General features: G+C 51.2%; 1 protein-coding gene across 1 annotated transcript in view; it reads right to left on the reverse strand.

Annotated features, from left to right (window-relative positions):
* LOC140395273 (calreticulin-like) overlaps positions 1-13205 on the reverse strand; it is a 220808-nt gene that overhangs the window by 45457 nt on the left and 162146 nt on the right. The window lies entirely within an intron of this gene.

The following is a 13205-nucleotide window of genomic DNA, read 5'->3' on the forward strand; positions in this document are numbered from 1 at the left end:
GACTTATATAGCCTCTCATAAAAGGTCTTGGAACACCTCGTTCACTTTCCCTGCTCTCTGCTCCATATTTCCCGTTTCGTCCATAACTCCCCCGATCTCTCTCGCCGCAGTCCTCTTCCGAAGTTGGTGGGCCAACTGCCGGCTCGCCTTTTCCCCATACTCATATTGCATCCCCTGTGCCTTCCTCCACTGTGCCTCTGCCTTTCCCGTGGTCAGCAGGTCAAACTCCGTCTGTAGTCTTCGTCTTTCTTTGTATAGCCCTTCGTCTGGGGCCTCCGCATATTTTTTATCCACCCTTAAAATTTCCCCCACTAATCTCTCTCTTTCTTTGCCCTCTTGTTTCCCCTTGTGGGCTCTGATGGAGATCAGCTCTCCTCTAACCACCGCTTTCAGCGCTTCCCATACTACCCCTACCTGAACCTCCCCATCGTCATTGACCTCCAGGTATCGCTCAATACACCCCCTCACCCTTCTGCAGACCCCCTCGTCCGCCAGTAGTCCCATATCTAGTCGCCAGAGTGGGCGCTGCTCCCTTTCCTCTCCTAGTTCCAGATCCACCCAATGCGTGGTCTGAAACAGCTATGGCCGAGTACTCCGTTCCTGCCACCTTCGGGATCAGTGCCCTTCCCAAAACGAAAAAGTCTATCCGGGAGTATACCTTATGGACGTGGGAGAAGAAAGAGAACTCTTTAGCCATCGGCCTGGCGAATCTCCACGGATCCACTCCCCCCATTTGTTCCATAAATCCCTTGAGCACCTTGGCCGCTGCCAACCTTCTCCCAGTCCTGGATCTGGACCGGTCCAGCCCTGGATCCAGCACTGTGTTAAAATCCCCCCCCCCCCCCTCCCCCATTATCAAATTTCCCACCTCCAGGTCCGGGATACATCCCAGCATTCGCTTCATGAATCCCACGTCATCCCAATTCGGGGCATATACATTCACCAGCACAACCGCCTCTCCCTGCAGTCTGCCACTCTCCATCACATATCTGCCCCTGTTGTCCACCACTATATTCTTAGCCTCGAATGATACACGTTTCCCCACCAATATTGCCACCCCTCTGTTTTTCGCATCCAACCCTGAGTGGAATACCTGTCCCACCCGTCCTTTTCTTAGTCTAGCCTGATCCGCCACCTTCAGGTGTGTCTCCTGGAGCATGACTACGTCCGCCTTCAGTCTCTTTAAGTGCGCAAGCACCCGTGCCCTCTTAATTGGCCCATTTAAGCCTCTCACATTCCACGTGATCAGCCGGATTGGGGGGCCATCCTCTAGCTTGGTTACTCCCCCCATATTGCTTCCGGACGTCAGCTAACTCTGGCTGACCTCGGCTTCCCCCGTTCACTCTTTGACCTCCCTGCGTGTGGGGCTCCCTTCCTTCCTGCGCCCGTTTTCCCGCTATAATTTCCATAGCGCGGGAAAGATACCCGCGCTTTCCTCTCGGCCCCGCCCCCTATGGCGCAGTTCCCTCATTCCCCTTCCCTGTCCCTTTTCCCACCGGCGCCCACATTTCTTCGTGTCCCCCCCAACAGGGGGAGAAAAATTCCCCGTCCAACATTGCTGTACAATAGCCCTCCCCTTTCCCCACTTTACATTTCTGTACCACCACCTCGCTGCTTCTCTCCAAGCATCAAAATCTCAAATCTAGTCCAGTTTCTCTTCATGGATGAATGTCCATGCCTCATCCGCCGTCTCGAAATAGTGGTGCTTGCCCTGGTGCATGTCCCACAATCGCGCCGGCTGCAGCATCCCAAATTTTATTTTCTTCCTATGGAGCAGCGCCTTGGCCCGGTTAAAGCTCGCCCTCCTTCTCGCCACCTCCGCACTCCAGTCCTGATACACACGTATCACCGCATTCTCCATTTGCTACTCCGTGCTTTCTTGGCCCAGCTCAGGACCATCTCTCTGTCCCTGTAGCGATGGAACTTCACCACTCTTGCTCTTGGTGTTTCACCTGCCTTTGGTCTTCTCACGAGGACCCGGTACGCTCCCTCCACTTCCAGGGGGCCCGTTGGGGCCTCAGCTCCCATTAGTGTGTGGAGCATCGCGCTCACATAAGCCCCAACATCAGCTCCCTCTGCTCCTTCGGGGAGACCTAGAATCCGTAGGTTTTTCCTCCTCGAGCTGTTCTCCAGGGCTTCCAGCCTTTCTATGCACCTCTTGTGTAGTGTCTCACGTGTCTCCGTTTTTACCACCAGGCCCTGTATCTCATCTTCATTTTCGGCTGCCTTTGCCTTCACTCCACGGAGCCCCATCGCCTGGACCTTTTGTGTTTCCTCCAGTCCCTCGATTGCCAGTAGCATCGGCGCCAGCACCTCTTTCTTGAGCTCCTCCACACATCATCGGAGAAACTCCTGCTGGTCCGGGCCCCATACCATCTGGGCTCCATCCGCCGCCATCTTGCTTCTCCCTTCTCTTCTCTGCCGCTGCTCCAAAGGATCCTTCGCAATCTGGCCACTACCGCCGCTCCTTTCCATACACACCCGGGGGGACTCCTTCCTTCGTCACCCCACACTGGGTTAGGTCAAAAAAAACTTCCGTTGGGGCTCCCGATAAGAGCCCAAAAGTCCGTTGGAACGGGAGCTGCCGAAACGTGCAGCTTAGCAGTGCATCACCGCAACCGGAAGTCCGCTCTTCCAGGAATTGGTTTTAAGGCCTCAACTGTTCACCAAATTTATTAACAGCTTAGATGATGGGATAGAAAGCCATATTTCCAAATATCAAGATAGATGGCACTGTAATCCACATTGGGGAATGGATTCATAACCTATCAATATCAACACAATTATGGCAAATGGAATTTAATATAGGCAAATCGGAGGTCATCCAATTTGCATCTAGAAATGATAGCATAAAGTGAAAAAGGCTAGATACAGTGAAGGTCCAAGGAAACAATATAAAACGTCATGAACAGGTGCAAATAATAAATCCATAGAATCCCTACAGTGCAGAAGGATGTCATTCGGCCCATTGAGTCTGCACTGACCCTCTGAAAGAGCGCTTTACCTAGGCCCACTCCCCTGCCCTATTCCTATAACTGCATCAAATCACTACGGGGCAATTTAGCATGGCCAATCCACCCAACCTGCACATGCATAGAAAATAGAAGCAGGAGTAGGCCATTCATCATGGCTGATCATCAAATTCAATATCCTGATCCCATCTTCCCCCTACATTCCTTGATCCTCAGGAGCTTTATCAATTCCTTCTTGAAATCACACAATCTTTTGTTCTCAACTACTTTCTGTGGTGGTGAATTCCTCAGATTCATCATTCTCTGGATGAAGAAATTTCTCCTCAACTCAGTCCTAAAAGGTTTACCCCTTATCCTCAAACTATGACCCGTAGTTCTGGACTCCCTCACCATCAGGAACATTGTTTCTGAATCTACCCTGTCTAATCCTGTTAGAATTTTGTAAGTTTCTATGAGATTTCTCCCCTCACTCTTCTAAACTCCAATGAATATAATCCTAATCGATTTAGTCTCTCCTCAAACCATGCGCTTTAATTTTACATAGTAATCTGCTATGCGAGACCTTGTCGAAAGCATTCTGAAAGTCTAAATAAACCACACTCACCAGTTCTCCCTGGTCAACTTTACTAGTTCCATCTTCAACAATTCCAGTAGATTTGTCAAGCATGATTTCCCTTTCGTAAATACATGCTGACTTTGTCTACCACTACTTTCCAAATCCTTGATAATCATAGATAATCATAATCATAGATAATCATAGAATTTACAGTGCAGAAGGAGGCCCATCGAGTCTGCACCGGCTCTCGGAAAGAGCGCCCTACCCAAGGTCAACACCTCCACCCTATCCCCATAACCCAGTAACCCCACCCAACATTAAGGGCAATTTTGGACATTAAGGGCAATTTATCATGGCCAATCCACCTAACCTGCACATCTTTGGACTGTGGGAGGAAACCGGAGCATCCGGAGGAAACCCACGCACACACGGGGAGGATGTGCAGACTCCACACAGACAGTGACCCAAGCTGGAATCGAACCTAGGACCCTGGAGCTGTGAAGCAATTGTGCTATCCACAATGCTACCGTGCTGCCCCAGATAATGGACTTCAGCAGCTAACCGGAACACCAGGAGCAAACCCATGCAGATGGGGAGAACGTGCAAACTCCACAAAGACACTCACCCAAGGTTGGAATTGAACCCTGGTCTCAGACACTGAGAGACAAGGCACGGTAGCACAGTGGTTAGCACTGTTGTTTGACAGATCCAGGGTCCCAGGTTCGATTTCCGGCTTGGGTCACTGTCTGTGTGGAGTCTGCACGTTCTCCCCGTGTCTGCGTGAGTTTTCTCTGGGTATTCCGGTTTCCTCCCACAAGTCCCAAAAGACGTGCTGTTAGGTGAATTGGACATTCTGACTTCTCCCTCCTTATACCCGAACAGGCGCCGGAATGTGGCGACTAGGGGCTTTTCACAGTAGCTTCATTGCAGTGCTAATGTCAGCCTACTTGTGACAATAATAAAGATTATTATTAATGGAATGCTGGTCGGTACATCCAGAGGTCAGGGATGGAAGGGTGCAGGAGTCATCCTTCAGTTCAAGGAAGCCCTGGGTAAACTACACCTGTAGCACAGTGGGAATTTCTGGGCATGATACCTTAGCAGTGATATATTGGCCTTGAAGAGAGAGTGCAGATTTGGTTTATCAGAAAGATACCTGGACTCAATGGGTTAAATGGGGGAAAGTTGGAAAAAAATAGGGTTGCATTCTCAACAATTTACAAAGTTAAGAGGTGATTTGAAGGCAGTTTTCAAGAAATTTGGGAAAACAGGTAGGGTGGATAGAGAGAAACTATTTGTATCCCTCCAGGTATAAACTGTGAATCCCACATATTGGGGCCAATACTGACATATGTCCTAGCTTAAAATGCCTCAAGTGATTCCGGATTTTGATCGATGGCACCACCATGGGACTGCTAGTGTACCTCCCCGGAGAAAATGGGAGCAGAGCTGTCCCCAGTGCCCCCTACTAATCCTCGCCGTCTTGTTTACCCAAACAAATTCAGAAATCTATTTATTCACCCTCCGGAAAAATGCCTTGGGAACGAAAATTGGCAGGGATTGCAAGATAAATAAAAATCTTGGCAGCACGTACATTTTCATGGTCTATAGTCTCCTCGCCAGTGGCAGGGCATCCCACCTCTTCAAATCTCCTTTGACCCCCTCTACCAGACCAATCAGATTCCATTTGTGCCTAGTTGCCCAGTCATGAGCCATCTGAATCCCCAAATAGCGAAACCGTGCAACCCTGAATGGCAAGGTCCCATGGTTCACACTTCTACCCTAGGCATTCACTGGAAGAGCAAGCTTTTTCTCACACTTAATTTGTACCCTGAAAATGCCTCCAACAGGTCCATAATCCTCCCCATGCGCCCCAATGGATTTGAAGCATACCACAATAAATCATCGGCGTACAACCCCCTATGCTCTCAACCGCAACCCCCCCCCCCAATCCCTCCCCCCCCCCCAATCCCTCCCCCCACACACACACAATCCCCTGCCACTCATTTGGGGCTCGCAGGGCAATCGCCAAAGGCTCAATAGCCAACGCAAACAACAACAGGGATAACGGGCATCGCTGCCTTGTCCCCCTATGCAACCTAAACTACCCCAAATTCATCACATTCATCCTCACGTCATGCAAGAGGCATAAATACTGGAGCCATGCAACGCACGTCGGCCTGAACCCAAACCTCCCAAGAATCTTGAACAAGTACCGCCACTCAAAACAGTCAACGGCCTTCTCTGCATCCATTGAAACGATCACCTCTGATACTTTACTCTGCGACTGGGTCATAATTCAACAATCGCCTGATATTACTGGAGAACAACTGCCTCTCAACAAACCCCCTCTGATCTTCCGAGACCACATCTGCCGCACACCCCTCCAACCACCTCGCCAACAGCTTGGTCAATACCTTCATGGCCGTATTCAATAACCAGATAGGCCTGTAAGATCCACACTCAGTCAGGTTCTTGTCCTTCATGGGGATTAATGAGATAAAAGTCTGTGCCAGCGTAGCCGGCTACTCCCCATTTGCCAACGATTCATTAAAACATACGAAAGAGGGGCTTCCAGTGGCAACCATGCGTGAGTGGTCGCACATTTGGTGGCTCCCGCTCGCTGTGGACTTTTTAGACCGCTTCCCCGATTTATGGTGGATTTGATCGATAAAACAAGATGCTGGTGACGTAGAAGAGGAGGATTCCCCACCAGTGTATGAATTTGTGGACCAGAAGTGGTCTGAAAAGAAGAGAATGATGGTCGAAAACGGGAGTGGAGCCTGCGATACAGGGGAATATGGCGGACGGTCAGAGACTGAAACTTCCAGCTCAGTGGTCGACGGAGCAACTTGTGGCCTTTCTCCATGAGAAATTTGCTCAGCAGAGAAAGGAATATCTGGAAGGCCTAGTCAGGGTGGTGAATCCAATGAAGGTGGAGCAGAGATTGGAAACCCAGGGCCAGGCGATCCAGAAGATGGAAGAGGCAGTGGCCGAGCATGACGATCAGCTAGCCGTGATGGCGGTGGAGATGGGGCTGATGAAGGACCATCAGAAGAGGCTGCAGGGCAAAGTGGAGGATCTGGAGAATAGATCACGCAGACAGAATTTGCGGACTGTCGGCCTGCCGGAGGGCAGCGAGGGATCGGATGCCGGTGCATACGTGATGCGCTTGTTTGAGAAGTTGCTGGGAGAAGGTGCGTTTGCTCAACCCTTGGAGGTGACAGGGCGCTTATGAGGATGCCACTGAGGAACGAGCCACCAAGGGCGATGGTGGTACGAATGCACTGGATCCTGGACCAAGGAACAGATCTGGAAGTGGGCCAGGGAGATGAGGCGCTGCTTATGGGAAGGCAGCGAGCTGCAAGTCCATCAGCACCTGGGTGTGGAACTGGCCAAAAGGGCGAGTTTCAATAAAGCAAAATCAGCCCTCTTTGAGAAGGGGGTGAAGTTAGGCATGCTGTATCCAGCGTGTTTGTGGGTCACATATGAGGGCCAGGAACTTTACTTCGGATCGCCAGAAGAGGCGATGAACTATCAGGGACAAGGGACTGGCAGGAGATGGAGGACATTGAACTTGGGGTCGGGTAGTTGTGTCTTTGAACTGCTGTTAAACTTCTTTTTCTTTTGTATGTATTGTTCTGCACTAAGTTTGGGGCTGCTCAGTTTTGTTTGCGGGTTAACTGGGTTCCTAATGGGGGGATGGTGGGTGGAATTGTCTTCTTTGTGTTTGTTGGGGATTGTAATGTTTGCATATGAAAGTTGCTCGAGCGGGGGTGGGGGGTAGGATGCCTGGCGCCATGGGCGGGGGCTACCACGCTGGCTGGACAGGCTAGCTCACAGAATCGCAATGGGGGGCGAGCAGGTGATAAGTTTGTTGATGGGGGTTGGGACTGTTATTTTGTTACGGGGTCGGGGCGGAGGGAGAGGGAGGGGGGTATAGATCTGCTGACAAGGGAGGGATAGGCAACAGGATGGGGGTTGATGACGGTGGGCACCTGGGGGTGGGCCTGAAGAGGCACGGGACGCGGGCTGGCCTGAGAAGGGATATGGTTGAACGCCAGGGGTGGCCCGACCAAGCTGATCACATGGAACCTGTGAGGGCTGAATGGGCTGGTCAAGAGGGCTCACGTGTTCGCGCATCTGAAGAGTTTAAAGGCGGATGTGGCAATATTACAAAAGACACACCCGAGGATGGTGGAACAGACTAGGCTGAGGAAGGGATGGGTTGGGCTAGACAAGCGAGTGTCATTTGAAGTGGAAAGTATAGTGGTGGACTCGGGGGTTGAGGGGTACGTTATGGTGAGTGGGAAGCTGGAGGGGGTGCTGGTGAACATTTATGCAACAAACCCGGAGTTCATGAGGCGGGTGTTGGGGAAGATTCCCGACCTGGACTCTCATCGGCTGATCATGGGGGATCATATGGTTTCCAGATCCGAGACCGGATCGGTCGAGTTCGAGGACAGGGAGGGTGCCAGCGGCTGCGAAGGAACTAAAAGTGTTTATGGAGCAGATGGGAGGGGTAGATCCGTGGAGGTTTGGACGGCAGAGATTGAAGGAGTTGTCTTTTTTCTCCAATGTACACAAAGTATACTCTCAGATCAAATTTTGTGTTTTGGATCGGGCTTTCCTGGTGGGGTTAGTAGATGCCGAGTACTCAGCGATTGTAATGTCGGACCATGCCCCACACTGGGTGGATTTACGGGTGAGCAGGGGGGGGGGGGGGGGGCAGCGCCCGCACTGGGAGATTAGATGCAGGACTGTTAGCAGATGAGGTGGTGTGTGGGCAAGTGAGGGAGGCAATCCAGAATTACGACTCGGGAGGATTTGGCAGCAATGGTATGGGAGGCGTTGAAGGCAGTAGTTAGGGGGGAGTTTATTTCGATACAGGCACATAAGGTGAAGATGGAGTGGGCGGAAATGGACAGGCTGGTTCGGGAGATTCTCCAGGTGGACAGGAGGTACTCGGAGGCTCCGGAGGCAGGGCTGTTGGAAGGAGCAGCAGAAGCTACAGATGGACTTTGGTCTGCTAGCTACAGAGAAGGCGGTGGGGCAGTTGAGGAAGGCGAGAGGGGTGATGTATGAATATGGGGAGAAGGCCAGTAGGATGTTAGCACACCAGCTCAGGAAACGGGGGGCGGCCAGGGAGATAGGAAGAGTGAAGGAAAGAGGGAGGAGCATGATCTTGGACACAGCGGGGGTGAATGGGATGTTCAAGGAATTCTATAGTAGGCTGTAAGAGTCGGAACCCTCAGCTGGGGTGGAGGGGATGAGGCGATTTTTGGAAGGACTAGAGTTTCCATGGCTGGAGGAAGGATTGGTGGAGGGTCTGGGAGCCCCGAACGGGCTCTTTGAAGTAGTGGAGGGATTGGAGGCTATGCAGTCAGGCAAGGCCCCGGGGCCAGACGGATACCCAGTGGAATTCTGTAAGACGTTGTCTGGGGTACTGGTGCCCTTGCTGGTTAGGGTGTTCAATGAGGCTAGGGAGCGAGATGTCCTTCCTCCAACAATGTCACAGGCTTCGATCTCTCTGATTCTGACGCGGGAGAAGACACAGAACAGCGTGGGTCATAGAGGCCAATCTCCCTTCTGAATGTAGACACCAAATTGCTGGCCAAGATCTTGGCCTCGAGAATAGAAGATTGATCCCAGGAGTGATAGGGGAGGACCAGACGGGGTTTGTCAAAGGCAGGCAGTTAACGGCCAACGTTAGAAGGCACTTGAATGTTATCAATGTGCCCTCCGAGGGTAGGGAGGTGGAGGTAGTGGTCACTATGGACGCGGAAAAGGCCTTCGACCGGATGGAGCAAAATTATTTGTGGTAGGTCCTGGGACGGTTTGGGTTTGGGCAGGGCTTTGTAGACTGTGTCCAGTTGTTGTACCAGGCACTGGTGGCAAGTGTGTGGACGAACCAAGTGAGCTCAGAGTATTTTAGACGGTACCGGGGGACGAGGCAGGGATTCCACTCTCTCCATTGCTGTTTGCCTTGGCTATAGAACCGTTGGCTTTAGCGCTGAGAGCGTTAAAGGACTGGAAGGGGGAGCACAGGGCCTCATTATATGTGGACGACCTACTCCTGTATATTTCTGACCCGTTAGGGGGGGATGGCAGAGATTATGCGTATCCTAGAGGAATTTGGCCGGTTCTCGGGGCATAAATTGAATATGGGTAAGAGTGAGGTCTTTGTGATCCAGGCGAGGGGGCAGGAGAGGAGGCTGGGGGAGATGCCGTTTAAAGTGGTGGGAGGGAGTTTCCATTACTTGGGAATTCAGGTGGCACGGAGATTACAGTAAAATTAAATCTGGCCCGGTTGGTTGAGCAAATTAAGGAGGACTTTCGGAGGTGGGGCATGCTCCCCTCGTCATTGGCAGGGAGGATACAGACCGTAAAGTTGACGGTTCTCTCGAGATTTTTGTTTATTTTTCAGTGTCTCCCTATTTTTATCCAAAAAAGAGGGTCAATGTGGTGATCTCTGGGTTTGTATGGGTGGGTAAAACCCCACGAGTAAAGGGGGCACTGGTCTTACCAAACTTTAGGAATTATTACTGGGCAGCAAATATAGCTATGATTAGGAAGTGGGTAGTGGGGAAAGGGTCAGTATGGGAGCAGGTGGAGGCAGCATCATGTAAGGGCACAAGTTTAGGAGCACTGGTAATGGCACCTCTGCCATTCTTGCGGCTCGGTACTCCACAGACCCGGTGGTGATGGCAGCATTGAGGGTTTGGGGACAGTGGCGGAAGCATATGGGAGTGGCAGGAGTGTCGGTGTGGGCTCCAATTTGTGGGAACCACCGGTTTGTGGCGGGGAGGTTGAATGGGGGGGGTTTCGGAGCTGGCAGAGAGCAGAGATTGAGGGACCTGCTTATTGATGGGAGCTTTCCATGTTTGGAGGATTTGGAGGAGTAGTTTGAACTGCCAGGAGGGAATGGGTTTTGTTATATGCAGGAGGGGGACTTTGTACGGAGGCAGGTCTCGACCTTTCCGCTTCTACCGCCCCGGGGATACAGGATAAGGTAGTTTCAAAAATGTGAGTGGAGGGGGGGGTCTCAGAAATTTCTAAAGAACTCATGGAGTGGGAGGGAACCAAGATAGGGGAGGTAAAGTATAAATGGGAGGATGAGTTGGGCAAGGAACTAGAGGCAGGTCCATGGGTGGACGCTCTGAGTAGAGTCAACACATCCTCATCATGTGCCAGGCTCAGCCTGATACAATTTAAGGTTCTAATGAATGTATACGTGCCGGCACACATGACAGTGGCCCAGATGAGCAGGTTTTTTGAAGGTGTGGAGGACAGATGTGGGCGGTGTGCGGGAGAGCCCGCAAACCATGTCCAGATGTTTTGGCCATGTCCGAAGCTTAGGGGATTCTGGCCGAGATTTGCCGATGTCATGTCCACATTTTTAAAGACAAGGGTGGCACCGAGTCCAGAGGTGGCAATTTTTGGAATGTCGGAAGACCCAGGAGTCCAGGGACAAAGAGAGGCTGATGTTTTGGCCTTTGCCTCTTTGGCAGCCCAGAGACAGATCTTACTAGCGTGGAGGGACTCGGAGCCCCCGAAATCGGGGATTTGGGTTACGACATGGCTGGGTTTCTCAGGCTTGAGAAAATGAAGTTCGCCCTAAGAGGATCAACTTTAGGGTTTGTCCGGAGGTGGCAGACGTTTATCGACTTCTTCAGGGAAAATTAAACTGTTAGCAGATACAATTAGGGAATGAGGGGGGCAGGGGGAAATAGTTTAGTTTAGACGGGATCAGCGAGTGGAGAGGGGACTGGGGAACTGTGTGTGTAAGCCATGTTGGTCGGGTATGGCTGTTGGTTGGGGGTGGGTGTTATTTATTGAGTTATGTTCACATTTGTAATTGCCTTAATAAAATGTTGTTGTTTTTTTATAAAAAAAACATACTAAAGAGATGAGATGCCAATTCCACCAAAAATTGTTTAGAAAATTCAACCGGGAAGCCATCTGGCCCTGGAGCCTTCCCCGATTGCATCAATCCCACACACTCCATAATCTCCTGCAGCCCCAATGGCACCTCCAATGGCCGTTGCTTCTCCTCTTACACCTCCAGAAATACCAACCCATCCAAAAAGTGCCCCACGACCATGTTATCCTCAGATTCAGATCAATACAACCCCTGTCAAAAGGCATCAAATAGCTCATTGATTTTCTCCGGTGCCATCACACAGCGCACCCCGCCCTCCCCCACCTGCACAGGTGGGCTAGCAGGTGACCTATCTTTTCCCCATAGTTATATTGAACCCCACTTAACCGGCGAAGATGACCCACCGCATTCCCAGTTTTCAACCAATCAAACTTGCCCTGCAATTTCTTCCTTTCCGCCAACAGCTCCAGAGTCTGGCCACCGAATACCTACAATCTACATTTACAATAACTTCCAACAACCTCTGCCTCTCAACTTTAACCCTTTTTTTTTTTGCTAAATTTAGAGTACCCAATTCATTTTTTCCAATTAAGGGGCAATTTAGCGTGGCCAATCCACCTACCCTGCACATCTTTGGGCTGTGGGGGCTAAACCCACGCAGACACGGTGACGTTTTAAAACTGAACAGTACCGCAAACCGCAAAGAATCAAATCCCGAGTGGACCGTCTGCCCCACCCATCCCTTCTTTAACCTTACCTGATCCTTCACCAGTAGATGTGTCTCCTGCAGGAAAACCACACCGGCCCTCAAATTCTTTAGGTGTGCGAACACCCGAGACTGTTTAAATCGGACCATTTAACCTGCGCACATAGCACGATACAATCCTCACCGGAGGTTTCTGAACTCCCCCTCTGCTAAGGTCTGCCACCATCACCTAACCCAAGCCCCGCCCAACCATCCGTCCCCTCACTAACCTGTGCCTGTCCAAAATGGCCACCCCTCCATCCTCCCCTAATAAACCCAGCCAAAAAACCTACCAGCACCTCCCCTCTTTCAGTCCATCCAACACAGCCTAACATGGCGACTCTCATCTGGAGCTCCAAAGGGCCCCACAACCCAAAGATGTGCAGGGTAGGTGGATTGGCCACGCTAAATTGCCCTTTAATTGGAAAAAATGAATTGGGTACTCTAAATATTTTTTTTTAAAGTTAATATTCCCTGCCCTGGAAAGTCACCGAAAGTTTGGCCGGTACAGCTGCCCGAACTGAACATTGCTCAGAAAAAGCGCCACCGTGACCTTGATAAAGCCTGCCTGTCGCTTGACCAGGTCACCCCCAATATTTTGGTAAATTTAGATCCAATTCCTCTCCCAGCTACAGTCTTGAGTCGCCTTGGCCCAGCTCAGAATGTTTTCTTTGTCCTGGAATTTGTGCATACACAATCACCGCCGAGGCGGCTCCCTGGCCCTCGGCCTCTGCCTCAAGGACTGATGGGCACAACCAACTTCTGAGGCCTCATCAAAGACCATTTCCTCCACCAACTTCTCAAACATACCCGAGTCATAGCCAGTGTCGTAGCTCCACTCCCTCCAGCAAACTCACGATTCACAAGTTCTGCCACCTGGACCGATTCTCCTGGTTGCCCACCCTCAGAAGACTCCCCCAGCATCACCATCTCCGCCTCTAACAACGATCCGGTCGCTATGATCCGACAACGCCCTTCCACCTCTTGGATCGTTGCACCATGTGCTTCCAAACACTTCTCCACACGGTCCAAAGTCCCGCGAAGAGGGGC

The sequence above is a fragment of the Scyliorhinus torazame genome, chromosome 18, assembly GCF_047496885.1.
Source record: "Scyliorhinus torazame isolate Kashiwa2021f chromosome 18, sScyTor2.1, whole genome shotgun sequence".
Classification (NCBI taxonomy): Eukaryota; Metazoa; Chordata; class Chondrichthyes; order Carcharhiniformes; family Scyliorhinidae; genus Scyliorhinus; species Scyliorhinus torazame.